Source organism: Ctenopharyngodon idella, chromosome 18 (assembly GCF_019924925.1).
Source record: "Ctenopharyngodon idella isolate HZGC_01 chromosome 18, HZGC01, whole genome shotgun sequence".
NCBI lineage: Eukaryota > Metazoa > Chordata > Actinopteri > Cypriniformes > Xenocyprididae > Ctenopharyngodon > Ctenopharyngodon idella.
Window position 1 is genome coordinate 28,817,517 of NC_067237.1, and position 17,148 is coordinate 28,834,664.

The window sequence follows — 17,148 nt, forward strand, 5'->3', positions numbered from 1 at the left end:
ATTCTAAATATATCAAAAAAAAAAAAAAAAAAAGTTCCATGAACGATGTATAGACAATGTTTTGTGTTAACATTTTGAAAACATTATTAAAGACCAGATAACCTCAAATGAATGCTATATTAACGTTACTGAAAGAATGTTTTTTTTTCATAACATAACTTTAAGAGAACCTTGCCAGAACATTAGCCAAAGTTCTGAGAACATTGCCTGTTAGCTGAGTATTAATCTTAGTTAATATTCATTTTAACATTTACTAATATATTTTTAAAATCAAAAGTTCTGTTAACATTAGTTAATGCACTCTGAACTAACATGAACAAACAATGAACAAATGTACTTTCATTAAGTAACATTAACAAACGTTAACGTGCTAGTTAATGTATTAACTAAGGTTAACAAATGAGACTTTATTGTAAAGTTTTACCAATAAAACATAACTGAGAACTCCATTAAGTCTCAAGAGCTTTGAAGGAACACCCGATGAAATTTTACTCTAAGATTAACAGAACAATGGGGCAGGATTTCCAAAGTATTTCTTCATTTTGGTCTCACTGTCCTTCACAACTCAGCTTTAACAATAGGAAACAGGCAATACACTATTGAGTGTGTCACAAAGGCCATTTCCTGCCAAGTACATCCTATCATCCACTCAGCCAATGAAACGAGATGTTAGATGTCAGATGTCACGTTTCAAGGATCACGCTCCACTGAACCACACAAGTTACATTTCGACGTGATATTCTCAGAGCACTGTGACATATGACACCACGTGAAAGAAAAAAGCAATGATGATTGTGCTGACTAATCGTTTTTTGCATCTTAGCATAACCATGAAGGGCAGACAAACTGTTTGATGTCGTTCATCTGTGAAGTATTTGGCACAGACGAGGACTGGAAAGTCTCTTCCATGCCCGTGACTGTATCCTTCATGCTTTCTGGAGTATGAAATGACACTTTAGCCTCTGTTGGAATAAAGTAAAAGCTGGAGATGGGTTTGATAACCTTTAACTATGGGCATCATCACGGATCAAAACTTTGCTCACATTGTGTTTTTTGACCTTGAATGTCCATTTTCCTATTTATGCAGCATAAGAACTTTATATTTCTTTACAATAAGGTTTCATTTGTTAACATTAGTTAAATACATTAGTTAACATAAACTTACAATGAACAAAACTTCTACAGCATTTATTAATCTTACAGTAAAAAATGCTGGGTTAAAAACAACCCAAGCTGGGTTGAAAATGGACAAACCCAGCAATTGGGTTGTTTTAACCTAGCGGTTGGGTTATATGTTTGCCCAACCTGCTAGGTAGTTTTATTTAACCCAACTATTGTTTAAAAATTACAGTATTGCTTGCTTAAAATGAACCCAAAATATGTTGGAAATTATCATTTATTAATATGTTTAATAAATGAACATTTATTAATAAGTTTAATGAATAATAATTAAACAATAAACATTTATTAAATTGCTTATTAATAAATGTTCACCTTTTGATTATTATTGTTGCCTCTAGTAATTATGTGTCTGATTTTTAATTTTGGGTCCATTTTAAGCCAGCCATATAGTAATTCTAAACAATAGTTGAGTTAAATAAAACTGCCCAGCACATTGGTCAAACATTTAACCCAACCACTGGGTTTGTCCATTTTCAACCCAACTTGATTTGTTTTTAACCCAGCATTTTTTAGAGTGTAGCTACATTAACCTCAACACTTTATTGTTAAGATACGATTTCGCATACAGCCTTGCATTTTTGTTTCAATCCCAGAATGCATAGCACTCTGCACAGACTGTGTCAATGAGGACATGTTTGTTTTGTACAACCTAATATTGTAGGTCAAATCCAAGCACAAATTTACCTCACTCTAAGACTAAAAGGAGTTTTTAATGGAGATGTGCCAGGAAAAATGCAGGTTAATGCAGAACTAAAATAACATACGTCTGGACAAGCTTTCCTGTTATGCTAATGTCGCTCTTTTAGTTAGAATAGCCACTCCTGATTATATTAAACAGAACATGTTGGATATACAGCACAGTTAGACCTTTAATCATGCCTGACACACTGGACGGGTTTCTAGACCTGATTAGTGCTCGCGGTTTTTTGACTCATCTTTCAGAATAGGTTATTTTGGTCATTTTGCACAATGCTAATTTAGCTCTTTTGGCAGGTTAGGCCTCTGTGTGGCGTCTGGATCCCTCACGGTTCAGGTGCTGAAGAGCGGAGCGGTGATGACCATCTGCAGGGACTTCAAACAAACTGCCATCTGCTTCAGATTACCACAACCAAAGCGGCCCACCAATAAACCAGCCAGTGAGAGAGGTGGCATGCATACAGGTCTCATCAATCACTCTTACTTCTTCTCACAATCTAACCAGCCTCCCAAAAAACTTTCTCCCACCTGTGTTGTGGCTGCAGTTGCTATCAAAAACACAATTTTGCTTCCTTTATAAAATTATATTTTACTTGTTGGCACTATGTGTGGAATAAATACCATACTAGCTGAATGAGCTATTGTTTTAAATGTGTGGAAAAAGCAAAAAGTACTATATCTATCAGTCTGCTCAGGCTCATATTTGTCCCAGTGAAGGTTCTCTCAACACTCACTCAACAAATGGTTGTTATGGTGCCATTTCAGGTGCATTAATGGAAATGAAAACATCTGCTCGCTCTCAGACGTTAATTAGCGGTGATAAATCACTGGTTAGAGAGCTCCTCTGAGATGAGATGTCTCATTTCACCAAATCACAGTCATCAGAGTCATTGGTTACTGGCTATGACATTGGAGGGTTAGTTAATAAGGCCACTAAGTTAATCAAAAAGCCTAAAAACAGACATATAACCTCTTCGCTTGCTTCAGTGCACTATATTTGCAGAGACACATTATAGCAAGTTGTAAGGCTTGTCCCAAATTGCACACTTGATATGTCCACAATGTCGTAGGGTCTCTCTTTTCAAGAGTACTCACTATAGCCGACTACAGTACTATCCAACTGTCTATGATAGTTTTACATTACCACAATATGTTTTCTGGAAAAAATATACTTCAAGGGGCAGGCAAATACATTTCTAATCTTAAAATATATATTACCATAGATGAATACAAATGTAAAAATATAAATGTATATACAGTATATATATTCAGAACAATATAAATAGATCTACTCTACCATTCAAAAGATTGGGTTCAGTACTTTTTTTTTTTTTTTTTTTGAATGATATTAACACTTTTTTTCAGCAAGGAATTAAACTGATCAAAAATAATTTTGATAAATTTCTGAAGGATCATGTGACACTGAAGACTGCAGTAATGATGCTGAAAATTCAGTTTTGCTCTCACAGGAGTAAATTACATTTTAAAATATAAAAATACAAAAAAGTTATTTTTGATCAAATAAATGTAGCCTTGGTCAGCACAACAGACATAAAAATAAATAAATAAATAAATATAGAATGTAGATTACAAACCTATATTTTTAAGAAATACATTAAAATATGAGAAACTATAAATAAGTAAAACTTATCAAAACTATTTTTATATTTTTATGCAAATATATATTTAAACTCTATTATCAATATTTTTGCCATTTTTATGTATTTAAGTATATACAGTGGGTACGGAAAGTATTCAGACCCCCTTAAATTTTTCACTCTTTGTTATATTGCAGCCATTTGCTAAAATCATTTAAGTTATTTTTTTTTCCTCATTAATGTACACACAGCACCCCATATTGACAGAAAAACACAGAATTGTTGACATTTTTGGAGATTTATTAAAAAAGAAAAACTGAAATATCACATGGTCCTAAGTATTCAGACCCTTTGCTCAGTATTTAGTAGAAGCACCCTTTTGATCTAATACAGCCATGAGTCTTTTTGGGAAAGATGCAACAAGTTTTTCACACCTGGATTTGGGGATCCTCTGCCATTCCTCCTTGCAGATCCTCTCCAGTTCTGTCAGGTTGGATGGTAAACGTTGGTGGACAGCCATTTTTAGGTCTCTCCAGAGATGCTCAATTGGGTTTAAGTCAGGGCTCTGGCTAGGCCATTCAAGAACAGTCACGGAGTTGTTGTGAAGCCACTCCTTCGTTATTTTAGCTGTGTGCTTAGGGTCATTGTCTTGTTGGAAGGTAAACCTTCGGCCCAATCTGAGGTCCTGAGCACTCTGGAGAAGGTTTTCGTCCAGGATATCCCTGTACTTGGCCGCATTCATCTTTCCCTCGATTGCAACCAGTCGTCCTGTCCCTGCAGCTGAAAAACACCCCCACAGCATGATGCTGCGACCACCGTGCTTCACTGTTGGGACTGTATTGGACAGGTGATGAGCAGTGCCTGGTTTTCTCCACACATACCGCTTAGAATTAAGGCCAAAAAGTTCTATCTTGGTCTCATCAGACCAGAGAATCTTATTTCTCACCATCTTGGAGTCCTTCAGGTGTTTTTTCATGTGTCTTGCACTGAGGAGAGGCTTCCGTCGGGCCACTCTGCCATAAAGCCCCGACTGGTGGAGGGCTGCAGTGATGGTTGACTTTCTACAACTTTCTCCTATCTCCCGACTGCATCTCTGGAGCTCAGCCCCAGTGATCTTTGGGTTCTTCTTTACCTCTCTCACCAAGGCTCTTCTCCCCCGATAGCTCAGTTTGGCCGGACGGCCAGCTCTAGGAAGGGTTCTGGTCGTCCCAAACGTCTTCCATTTAAGGATTATGGAGGCCACTGTGCTCTTAGGAACCTTAAGTGCAGAAGAATTTTTTTTGTAACCTTGGCCAGATCTGTGCCTTGCCACAATTCTGTCTCTGAGCTCTTCAGGCAGTTCCTTTGACCTCATGATTCTCATTTGCTCTGACATGCACTGTGAGCTGTAAGGTCTTATATAGACAGGTGTGTGGCTTTCCTAATCAAGTCCAATCAGTATAATCAAACACAGCTGGACTCAAATGAAGGTGTAGAACCATCTCAAGGATGATCAGAAGAAATGGACAGCACCTGAGTTAAATATATGAGTGTCACAGCAAAGGGTCTGAATACTTAGGACCATGTGATATTTCAGTTTTTCTTTTTTAATAAATCTGCAAAAATGTCAACAATTCTGTGTTTTTTTGTCAATATGGGGTGCTGTGTGTACATTAATGAGGAAAAAAATGAACTTAAATGATTTTAGCAAATGGCTGCAATATAACAAAGAGTGAAAAATTTAAGGGGGTCTGAATACTTTCCGTACCCACTGTGTAATATATATATATATATATATATATATATATATATATTATAGATTTATCCTTTTAGATTAATTAGACACAACCTTTTAATTACCAGACTTGATGTTTAAGTATTTCACCAGACTATAGGCTACCAATCTCAAAACAAATACAAAAACTTCCTTGAAACCAAAAAAAAAAAAATAATAATAAAAAAACATAAAAACCAACAGATTGGTGAGATACACCTTTTTTTTTTACAATTTTTTACACAATTTTTGTACAACATAATGCTGACCATGTTTATTAAAGGGGTAGTTCACCCAAAAATGAAAATTCTGTTCACACGAGAGCTGACATTGTTGTGTGAACCGGCTTTGGATAATATTATTTTGCAAATAAAGTGGTAAATTAATTTTTTTTTGCACAAAGCACTCATGTCGCTTCATTAAACTGAGTTTAAGCCACTGGAGTCACATGGAGTACATTAATGATGCCTTTCCTAGCTTCTGCTAGGGAAAAAAGAGCCATGAAAAGCATTAAAAACTCATGGACAAAAAAAAATACATGTGGGTAAATTTAATAACTCACTATAAATATAACTGGATAATCTAATACAAAAACCTCATAGTCTGCACCAAAGCTGCAGGACTTTGTCAAAGACTGAAGTACAATGAAAACAGCTCTTTTACGTGTTGCCTGCCAGTAGGTAACATTTACCTGATTAAACAATGCATGCTGAGTGTTTCTTTTGGCATTGTTAGCTCTCGTTTACTCAGCTGGGGTTATTCTCTTACGTAACATTCATGCAAATTCCAGCATGCGGTGGATTTTAAGTAATTAGCATTTTTACATGGGCTTTTTTCAAGGCTTTCCGCAACAAAACAGAACAGACTTTGATTTAGTGATTTAAAAAAGATTAAATTAAATTGACCCACTTCTCATTATTTGTTTACAACATAATGCATATAAACACACACACATACCATTAAAGAGCTACTTTTATGTCTAATGTCTATGCCTTTCTATAACTTAGCTTAGTCAATCAAACACTTTGATAAGACTTTGAAGATACTCAAAACTATTGCAATGTACATTAGCTGAGGAGTTGTGATTAAAATGCTACCAACACTAACATGTGTGGAGGTGTTTTATGGACAGAATGGGCTGGCTTCCTGGACTCAACGGGTAGCCTGGGGTATGGAACTTCAAATAATTGCAGAGATAAAACGCCTGGACAAAAAGTCTTGACCCTTATCAGCTGACTAAAAATACATCCAGCATTCAGCCTGCCGTGTGCTGTCTGATTTCATTACACTGACAAAATATGAATGCATCTATTCATGCCTGCCACATGCGCAAGTCTGACCAAATAAATCACCAAACATAATCAGAGTAAATCAGTGCCTCAGAGAAAAAAAAATCATAAGATAAATTTTAAAATAAGAAATAATGTTACATTGTGATATATAAGGCCAAACTGTGAGAAATAAAGTCACAATTGTTGGATATAAAGTCAAACTGTATATAAAAAGAGATGAAAATTGTAAAAATAAAAGCTGAAATTGTGAGAAATATAATTACTTAAAAAAAAATATATATATATATATATATTTAAATATTTTTTTTCTTATATGACAGCCAAACTAAGAAGCATAACCAATATTTTTATCATTAGTTACATCATTAGCCCTGTATATCAAAAAGACCACCTCCATTTCACATGCATTGGGCTTATACTACAACTACAACATGTCAAATGCACAAAAATGTCAAGGTGATAGCCTCACTAAGATGTAACAATGTTTGCATCATTAGCTGTCATATGAGGCCTATATATCAACCAAAGTATAACAATTCCTCAAAGGAAGAGTTTTACCTTCATTTCACGTCATGTCAACTTAGATTGACTGGTGTCCACATGTCCTTAGTCATCATTTAGGTGTCAATTGTGGGGTTTGTAAGCAACCAAGGGCTTGGAAATGGGTCAACTCTGCAGAATTCCAGAAATAAAAAAGGTTTCAAGATTCAAATGACTACAATTTTTAATGTGCAAATGAACAAATCAGAATATTCCAAGTGCAAGATGGAAGCTACTCAACTCCATTCCCATAATTCTCCCCATAAGGGAAATATATCAAAATAAAAGTCTTAACATTAGATAAAAGTAAAATAAAAGCCTACCATAGACTCTTAATTGTCTTACCAGGATTAAGGGAAAAGTGTTAACGTGGTCAATACTTCTGAATCTGGTTTTTAAGCAGGATCTTGATGTTGTCAGCTGTTGTCACCTGCCGTCATCCATGGATATAAAGAGATGGTGGAAGGAAGAAGTTTGCACAAAGAAAAGGGATATGGCAAAAGACATAATCTGACACCAGTTCTGCGGTGTTCTTCAGAAACATGCTACCAGTCTGTGTACTTTTAATTCCTGTGCAGGGGTGAATCTGATCTCTGTCTTGGCTCTGGACTCGGCCTATAGTGAATGGGGGAGAGTGGAGAGTGTATCAGTGATCAATAGAGCACAAGAACACTAAATGACACACTAAAACCTGTCACAGGAAACCTGGTTTGTCAGTAATTTGTGTGTGTAGCGATTCAGTAATTATTTAGCTTTTTAAAGATATAATTATTTGATTATATGTATATATCTAGATTATATTTTTATAGCTTATCTATACATTTTGCTAAAATATTTTACATCTCAAATAGGAAGCACTTCAGATCTCTTCCTTTATTTACAATAGCACCATAAAGTCATAGTTTGTTCACTAAACCACGGTTTATGATCCAATTTTTTGTTTTCTTTTCCCCATACTGAATGGTGACATACTGAATGGTGACTTTCAGTGTACAATGGTGACAACCAATGTACATACGAACCATAATTTTTGTGTAGGATACCATTACACCCAATCAGTGTTGGGGAAAGTAATGCGTTACAATATTGCGTTACTCCCTAAAAAAGTAACTAATTGTGTTACTTAGTTACTTTTTATGAAAAGCAATGTGTTACATTACTTTTGCATTATTTTTTCTAACCTAGGCTGGGCTTGCTTGTTAGTTTTTAATAACAACAAAACAAAGTTCTATTTTTGGCAAATGTTAAGGCCCTTTCACACCAAAAGTGAAATGAATAAGCCTCAGGCTTAAGGAAATGCATATTTACTAGGGCTGTCAATAGATTAATTTTTGTTTTTTAATCGTTTCAGAATCCACAGTGTATAGTATGTGCAACAGCAAAGAGCTTGTTTACATTTTAGACAAGTTGCGATACTGAACAGGACCACATGGAGATGCCAAAAAAACCTAAACCAACCGCCTTGACCTGCATATATACGAAGTAAACACCAACATACACAGAACAGATCCAAACATCATCCTGAATGTGTGTGAAAACAACGTGAATGTACTGAAATGTGTCTGTGCATAAATACAATGTACGATCAGTGCGTCACGAGCGCTCATACATGATTTGTTTGCCCATCAATATAATGGACTCACACGTGCTTAATGTACGACACCTGTACGTCACCGCAATCGTCTTTGATTGCAATCCTCATCCACCAAAACTTTCATAGCAAGAAGCTCGTTAGCTTTATCCAGCCGAGAAACATAGTTTTCATATCATCTGGCCATACAGCGGTGGGATGTTTCGACGTTCAGACAGGAACAGCGCGAGGCGGGAGGGCTCGCGCTCTTCAGATACAATGACACAATATGACAGAGAGTTCGTGTTTTAAGGCGAAACAGACACTGGAATGAATAATTCTCTCTGCCATCTCTGATATAATCAGTATGGACTTTAAGATCATCTAACTGCGTGACGTAAATTACGTTATGACGCAATTTTACATGCTTCCGTAATTTTTTGCGTTAAATTATTTTAAGACGTTATAGGGTTAGTTCACCCAAAAATGAAAATTCTGTCATTAATTACCCACCCTCGTGCCGTTTTACACCCGTAAGACCTTCGTTGATCCTCGGAACACAAATTAAGATATTTTTGTTTAAATCCGATGGCTCTGTGAGGCCTACATAGGGAGCAATAACATTTCCTCTCTCAAGATCCATAAAAGTACTAAAAACATATTTAAATCAGTTCATGTGAGTACAGTGGTTCAATATTAATATTATAAAGCAACGAGAATATTTTTGGTGCGCCAAAAAAAAAAAAAAAAAAAATAACGACTTATTTAGTGATGGCCGATTTCTAAACACTGCTTCAGGAAGATTCGGAGCGTTACGAATCAGCTTGTCGAATCATGATTCGGATCGCGTGTGAAACCGCCAAACTGCTGAAATCACGTGACTTTGGCGCTCCGAACTGCGGATTCGACTACATGCTTGTTTTCGTGCCGCAGAAGCTACCGAGCCTATTAGCTTTACTAAAACAAAGCTTTATTTCTAAGCTTTACTGAAGTTTATATACAGCACGCAAGGTTCATCCGCATGCTCCATTTTTAGTGTATCTCTGTGGCAGAATTACAGCGCCACATACTGATCTGGTATGTATACTGCATCGTTTTGAGTCAGTTTCAGTGGTTTCATGTGTACGCAGATATTTCTTGAGACAAGGAAAAATAAAAGATCGGATAGGGAAAGCTCTGGCTTCGTGTGGACAAAGTATTTTTTTCCAAAGTAATTTTTGCTTATTAGTATGGTTGAATTAGATCGTTGAAGGTCAGCAGCAAAGATGTTACTTTACTAGTTACTTGAAAAAGTAATCTGATTACGTAACTCAAGTTACTTGTAATGTGTTACTCCTAACACTGCACCCAGTGATACAGCATTTCACGTTTAGTCAGCCTATTTCACTTTGCGTTGTTTAGAATTTTTTTTCTTATAAATTTCAAGTCAAATTAAAGTTCAAACCTATGCTGTCTTAATACATGTTTTTGGATTTTTCACTTTCTTTCTCTCAAGGCTTGCCAGGAGCATTCTACAATTTTGGCCAAGTAAAAGTAAAAGAGTTAGATTGATGTTTCTGTCTTAATAGATGTTAAAAGCCCAGATGACAAAAGAATGACTGACAGCATTCGATTAAATTTTCTGCTCTATTGTATTTTCGTCAGGAAAAATGGAGCTTTTATTTATCAAGGCCAACGAAATACATATGATATTGTGATTGTATTAAATAATCAGCACAGGAAATAGCATGGTTACGATAGTAAGACGTTTGAATGAAATTATCTCTGTCATGCACAGAGAGGTTCATTGTGGTTTCCACAGTGCAGCTCTCTCTCAAAAAAAAAAAAAAAAAAAAAAAATTCGCCAAAATCCTGTCAAACTGCTGCTCTCTTACGCACGCTAACATTCCTAGTTTATTCTGGGACAGAGTTTATATGCACAGTACAGATTTAATGCTTGTTAGTAGTTGATAACTCATTATGTTTTTAGTGCCTGCTTGCTTGCTGAGCTCCACCAAACTGTTATTGCATCAGTTCTGTCTACGGATAGGTCAGATCAAATATAGTAAATTAGTTGAGGGTTTTGTGTTGATTTAAATGGAATTAACAGTAACTGTAAAGTCTCAGCAGCTAAAACCCTCTCTGACATCTTGAGTCTCTAAATTCATCCCCTTAAAAGCAATGCCGCTACAGCCACAAATGGAAATTCAACAATAAATTTCAAGACAATTATTGTCAGATGTGACTGTTTGATGTTGGATGCTTTTTAGGTTATATATGGTTAGTGCTATTGCAAATGACATTGTTTCTTTTTGTTGAGTGATCCATGAAAAGGCTGTGGTGCCCTGCCACAACCTTTTACCCACAAAACCTGGGAGCACAGGGTCAAAGGTCAGGCCAATGGTGTGCGAGTGGAGTTGATTGTCAGGTTATTTAAAATATCTATTAGGTGGGCAAATAAATAAAAAATACTGTTATATAGCATTAGATACTGCATCATTCACAAACTTCAAACATCATAGATAATTATTACCAAACTTCGAAATTGAGTATTCTTTCATCTTCCAAAACATCTGCATAGAGATGCTTAGCAATGGCAGGTTTAAGCCAAAAGGCACCCTCCGTCATCTTTGATTTCAGTGACATCAGCGGCCTTTCCAGAGCTCCTACTGACCCTAAATCAACAAACATTTACCCATAACACATGATCAAGACAGGGCAGAACTGAATGCAGATCAGTCCATGCAGAAGTTGTAACTCAATCCCCAACCATCCGACCCTTGACCTCCATCAGCTAAATCTATTCAGATAATTATGAGTCCAATACAGGGAGATTGTTCTTTACTGACTCAGTTAGGTGTTTTGTGTGAGATCTTATGTTAATATTTATTGCTTTTTTTTTTTTAGTGTAATTTGTCTTACCCTAATGGTGTCTTTTGAACATTATCAGGGTAGACTAGAAGGAATTCTCTGTAACTACAGGCTCATATTGTTCATATCTTGAACCAGCTGTGGCCTGTAATTTCAGAGATGGTGGTACATGGAAAATTAAGATGCTGCCTAAACACAGACATACAAATGTTTCCTGTGAATGAAGCCATCACTCCACAGGTGTGTGTGTATGTGTGTTCAGCATGTTGTGGCAGTGCTCAGGTGGAGAGATCCTGGGCATAAATCAGGTGTGAGCCGCACAGGTAGTCATTACCCTCTCAGAGGTAACAACTGTTTCTCTCTCCATCATACATTCCTCCTGCCCTTCTTCCCTCAGGACACTATCAATATTCTTCCCTTGTCACTGGCTTAAAGGAAGCACCTCTCTCTCTCTTTCTGTCTGTCAGCGCTGCGGCACACATCTGGAGCAGCGTAATTGCCCTGTAATATTCTGCCAAACATACCTTGTACCACCTTGATATCTCAATCCTGTACTTTTATCTATTACATTTGTTTTGATAAGTCAATCCTGTCAGCTCCTTCATTCAAACACACACAAGCATGTCTGTGTATGTGTTTTTTAGCTTATCTTTAGAAAAATGATTCAAACCAGTCAAAGAATCATTTCCACAACACTTTTAAAAATACAGGTTTTCCAATATTTCAAATGTAATTAACTTCCAATGCATTAAACTGATCAAAGGTGGCAATAAAATATTCATAATGTTATAAATTTCAAATGTTGTTCTTTTGAACTTACTATTCATTGAAGAAGTCTGAAAAAAATGTATTATGCCCATGTGTCTCGTCATATTCGTACATTGAGAAAAGTTGCTCTGGCTACTTTGACTTGTGTATGATGTGGGAGTGGCATAGGTTAGAAAGGGTACATGGAGCATGCTAAATCTCAAACCTTTGTGGAATCACTTATTTAAAAAAAAAAAAAAAAAGCCAAACAGAGGAGTGTCTGCTGGCAAAAAAAGAATGCAACGGAGTTTGTAATAAAACAAGAATCAACATTGGCATGGCTTTTTGGAGATGGTGAGAACTGAGAAATTTAAATGTTGTAAAAGCAGACTCTCTCACACACACACACACACACATACACAATCCACCCCTTTATATACCTAAAATTGTGCCTTTGGGGGGCACTGAAGTGTTTAATCATTATCAACATATATTTTTCATAAAATAACTCTATAAATGAGTTCCAAATTACACATATTTTTGAACCCCACACTTTTCGGCACTCCAGAGCTCTATCATTGGATAGTTTGGACAAAAACAATAGAGTTTAAATGCAACTCTTGAGTTCTTATATCAAACAATCAGTGGTACAGTCTGTTAGCCATGTGGATAGTTCAGGCAGTTTTAAACAGCGGAGTATGAACAGAGCTCATAGTTTTTTTATTAAATAAAATAGAAAAACACTTGTACATGTAGCTAATATAGACTATATGCATGTGTGCATTATCACCTCGGGGATGACATTCACTGACAACCTTGACAACGATCCCTTACGGCATCAATGCACTTTAGCTATGTTCATTTTCCGTTCTAATGTGTCAGGGGAATGCTCTTAAAACACTAATCAAAGTAATATCATACCTTCTGTTTTCTTCTTTTTAAAGAACGTCAAAAGATGCGCTTGAACCATTCTCCTGAACCTTTTGAACAAGCACCTTTTGAAAAATGACGTGAGCTTGCTTGAATCAGAGCGCTGGCGTGACTGTGTGCGCAGCGCGTTACAATACTGGGTTCTGATTGATTGGTCAATCGCTGTTATTTATAGTTTGTTAATTATCATACAGAGAATTTTCAAATTTCGTTTACATGGTAAGTTTTACATAATACATAACACTGTTAATCTAAAGGGGATGGTGGGGGGGGATGGTGGCTTTACAGAGGGGATGCTTTTTGTCATTTTTTTCAACAAGGGGGATGGTATCCCCTCTCAAATCGAGCCCTGAGTGTACCTTTAAACAGTACAACTGTTTTTAACATTTTAACATTTTAAAATTTTCTTGAGCTCCAAATCATGATGTCTGAAGGATCATGTGACTCTAAAGACTGGAGCAATGATGCTGAAAATTCAGCTTTGCACATGAATAACTGAAATTTAAAATATATTAAAAACCCATTTTAAATTCTTAAAATATTTCACAATGTTACTGTTTTTACTGTATTTTGCATCAAATAAATGTAACATTTGAGAGCATAAAACACTTATAAAAACATTTAAAAATATTACAAACCATCTGTAATGTATTTCTATATATTTTCTAGAATAAACCTTAATTTCTCTTTAATTCAATAAATTCTACTTACTGCCCAATATGACTTCCTGTGGGGTGACCATTATTACCTGCTTAGTTTAATATTTACTTCTTAGAGAAGTTTAATACTAGTTTATACTAGACTTTTAATATTATTTTAAAGAGGCCTAAATTTAGTAGTAAGAATCACAACTGGCCTCTAGTTTTCCACAGGGTTCCTGCATTCTCTCTCGGATAGGTGCTCCGATTTGTTCTATCTATTAAATAAACAATGAAGCTTCAAAAACTCTCAAACACATGGTCTGAAATATTCATTAGCTTTGTTAACAAAGAGAGAGCGAATGCTCTTATAAACTCAGCAACAGAGCCGAGAATAATAGATAAGAAACCAACACAATATTTCAGTGCACATTTCTCCATTTTCAACATGCAAAACAATAAATGAATTCTATCAGAATCATACATTCCACACGGAGATCGTATAATTATCTGTATCTGTTTTTTTTCTCCACAGGCTTTTGGAAAACCGCATGCTTGCCGTAAGGAATGCGTGAACCCTGTGCCGGATGAACTGCGAGAGCAAATCACAGAAAAACACTGCACACAACTACTGATGATACAACCACAAATTCCTCAAATACTCAGATCTCAGCTGGAGAAGAAGCAACTTTATACATTTATGATAATGCTGCTTGAAATGGTATGTGGTTTCGTGCCAGGTTTTGTAGATCATCTATTTGTCTGTGTCCTGCAGAGGACACGGTCATCATGTGTCCTGCTTCCACTGGGAGACTGTAAGACACATTAATCAGTTTGAGTCAGGGTTATATCTGCAAAGATGCACTTTTTGGGATCAAGAGTGGACTGACCTACAGCAGTGTCTGCATTATGAACCATGCACAGCTACATTGTGACACAGTTTTGTTGACATGAATTTTATGCAACTGAAGTTATGTGATCCATAACTGTTTGATACATAACTAAAGCATCATTAGTGGTAGAATTAATCAAGTCTGTGCAACCCACAATTTATGATGTGTCTTGTGTCAAACAGTCATGGATCACATAACTTCAGTTTAATGTGTCAGTTGTATAAAATTCATGTCAACAAAACTGTGTCACAATGTAGCTGTGTATCATTAGTTTCACATGACAACATAATGGCCAAATATATGGAATTATGCTAAACTTTACATGAAAATAAAACCTAAAGCACTTTAAATTCACAAAGCACATTACAACTGGTTCTGTGTTAAAGTACCAGCTTAACAGAGTGTTTACACTGAAATGTGTTGATGCTGTAAAGACTGAAATTAGCCAAGTACAGATAAGAGATGATTATAAAACATTTCAGATCACAGTCCAACCCAACACATGGTATCTGGGCGAAAACATCTTTACTTTCATTAAGTCAGCAGCCAACATTGATAAAATATGCAAAATCAGAGCCAAGTTGCAAAACTGCATCCCAATTCAATCCCGACATCTTCCAAAAGACTAGAAGGAACATGAATGACCGAGCCAGCCACAGAAATTTTGATCCATCGGGTCAGACCTGCTCTTTTATTGCCTTTAGATCAAGTCAAAATGATCATATTTACATCATGAATTCACATTAATGCTTCCACAATGTCATACTGTACCTGTGGGAAATTCTTTGAGCAATGACTTTGAGAATCACAGTGAAACTAATGGGTACTGGTCAAATGAATTATATATTTAATCATTTGTTTGGTGTACTGGTGAAAAAAAATAGCTACAAATGTTACTAAATATTTTATTACTAAAATATGATGTAGCCAATTTATGAGGTGACAAACTACATTTGTCATCATTCTCTGTTAGCAGCATGTGAATGTTAAAGGGGTGGTTGATTATGATTTCACTTTTTTTAACTTTTGTTAGTGTGTAATGTTGCTGTTTGAGCATAAACAACATCTGCAAAGTTATGATGCTCAAAGTTCAGTGTAAAGGGAGATATTTTCTTTTAAAGAATTCTCTGTTTAAGGACTACAACGAGCTTCTTCCAGGGTTGGTGACATCACTAATCCTAAAATTTACATAAACCCTGCCCCGAGAACACGCAACAAAGGAGGTGAGGCCATGTTGGGCTGCTTTACTGAAGAGGAAGAGTTGTTGTAGTAGAGTGTTGTTGCCATGCTGTCACTTTAAGCCAGACTGCTTCACAAACAAGGGTCAACTCAATTCAATGATGGATTTGCACAAAAGATTAACATGACGGAACATGCTAGTCGATGAGTTGAATCAACTCCATCAGCAAATAACATTACATAAATTTATCCACTAACCGTTCAGAAACGTTCAGATGCATTCTATAACTTGTAACTTCTTCCTGAGTCTCTCCGTCTGACTCCAGTTTGAACAATGTAAGGCTGAACACCGTACTTACAATCATCATTTTGTCTGCGTGTGAGTTTCTCCAGAGCAACTAAAGCGCGAGCTCTTAGGCCGTGTGTACACCAAAGCGTTTGGCAGCGCCGCGTTTTTTAAACGGCAGGAGTGTAACGAGGCGCTGAGCGTCTTTTTCATACTCAGGCGCTGAGAGCTCGGCGTTTTTTACTGGTCGCCTCAAGTTGAAGAATGTTCAACTTTGAGTAAAACGCTGTCACTTTAGCCAGCCATCCAATCAGAGTGGAGGAGGGGCGGGACAAATACAACACGGCCAACTGTCACAACATTCTTGCTGTACAACAACAGCAACAAGCAGAGAACGGAACAAAATGGATGACAAATTAATACTGCTGGTCTCTGAACATACATTGTAAATACACTGTGTCGACATTTTTAGTCTGAAACTAATTATCTGTGAAATCAGTTACAAAGTAGTGCCGTGAATATTCCGTATCATAGCAACAAAGCGGCTCAAGTGAAAAAAACGCTGCGCTGCCGAAGCTCACAGATAGGCGTTTTCTACGGAGCCCCAGACATGACACGCAGGGAAAAAAATAGTAAGCTAAATCGTGCACACGATTTATTAATTCGTTCCCTCGATTTACTAAAACGTGCGCACGATTTATAAATGGAGGGAATGAAATAGTAAATCGTGCATACGTTTTAGTAAATCGTGCGCACGATTAAGTAAATCGTGCGCACGATTAAGTAAATCGAGTGAACGAATTAGTAAATCATGCGCACAATTTATTTTTATATTTTCTTGCATGTCATGTGCGGGGCTCCGTAGTTTTCAGCAGAGCGTCTAGCGTTTTCAGCTGGCTAAAAACGCGTTGGTGGACACGCTGACTTAAAGCTCCACCCTCTTCTGGAAAGCAGTGGGAACAGCAGCTCATTTGCATTTAGAGGGACACACACA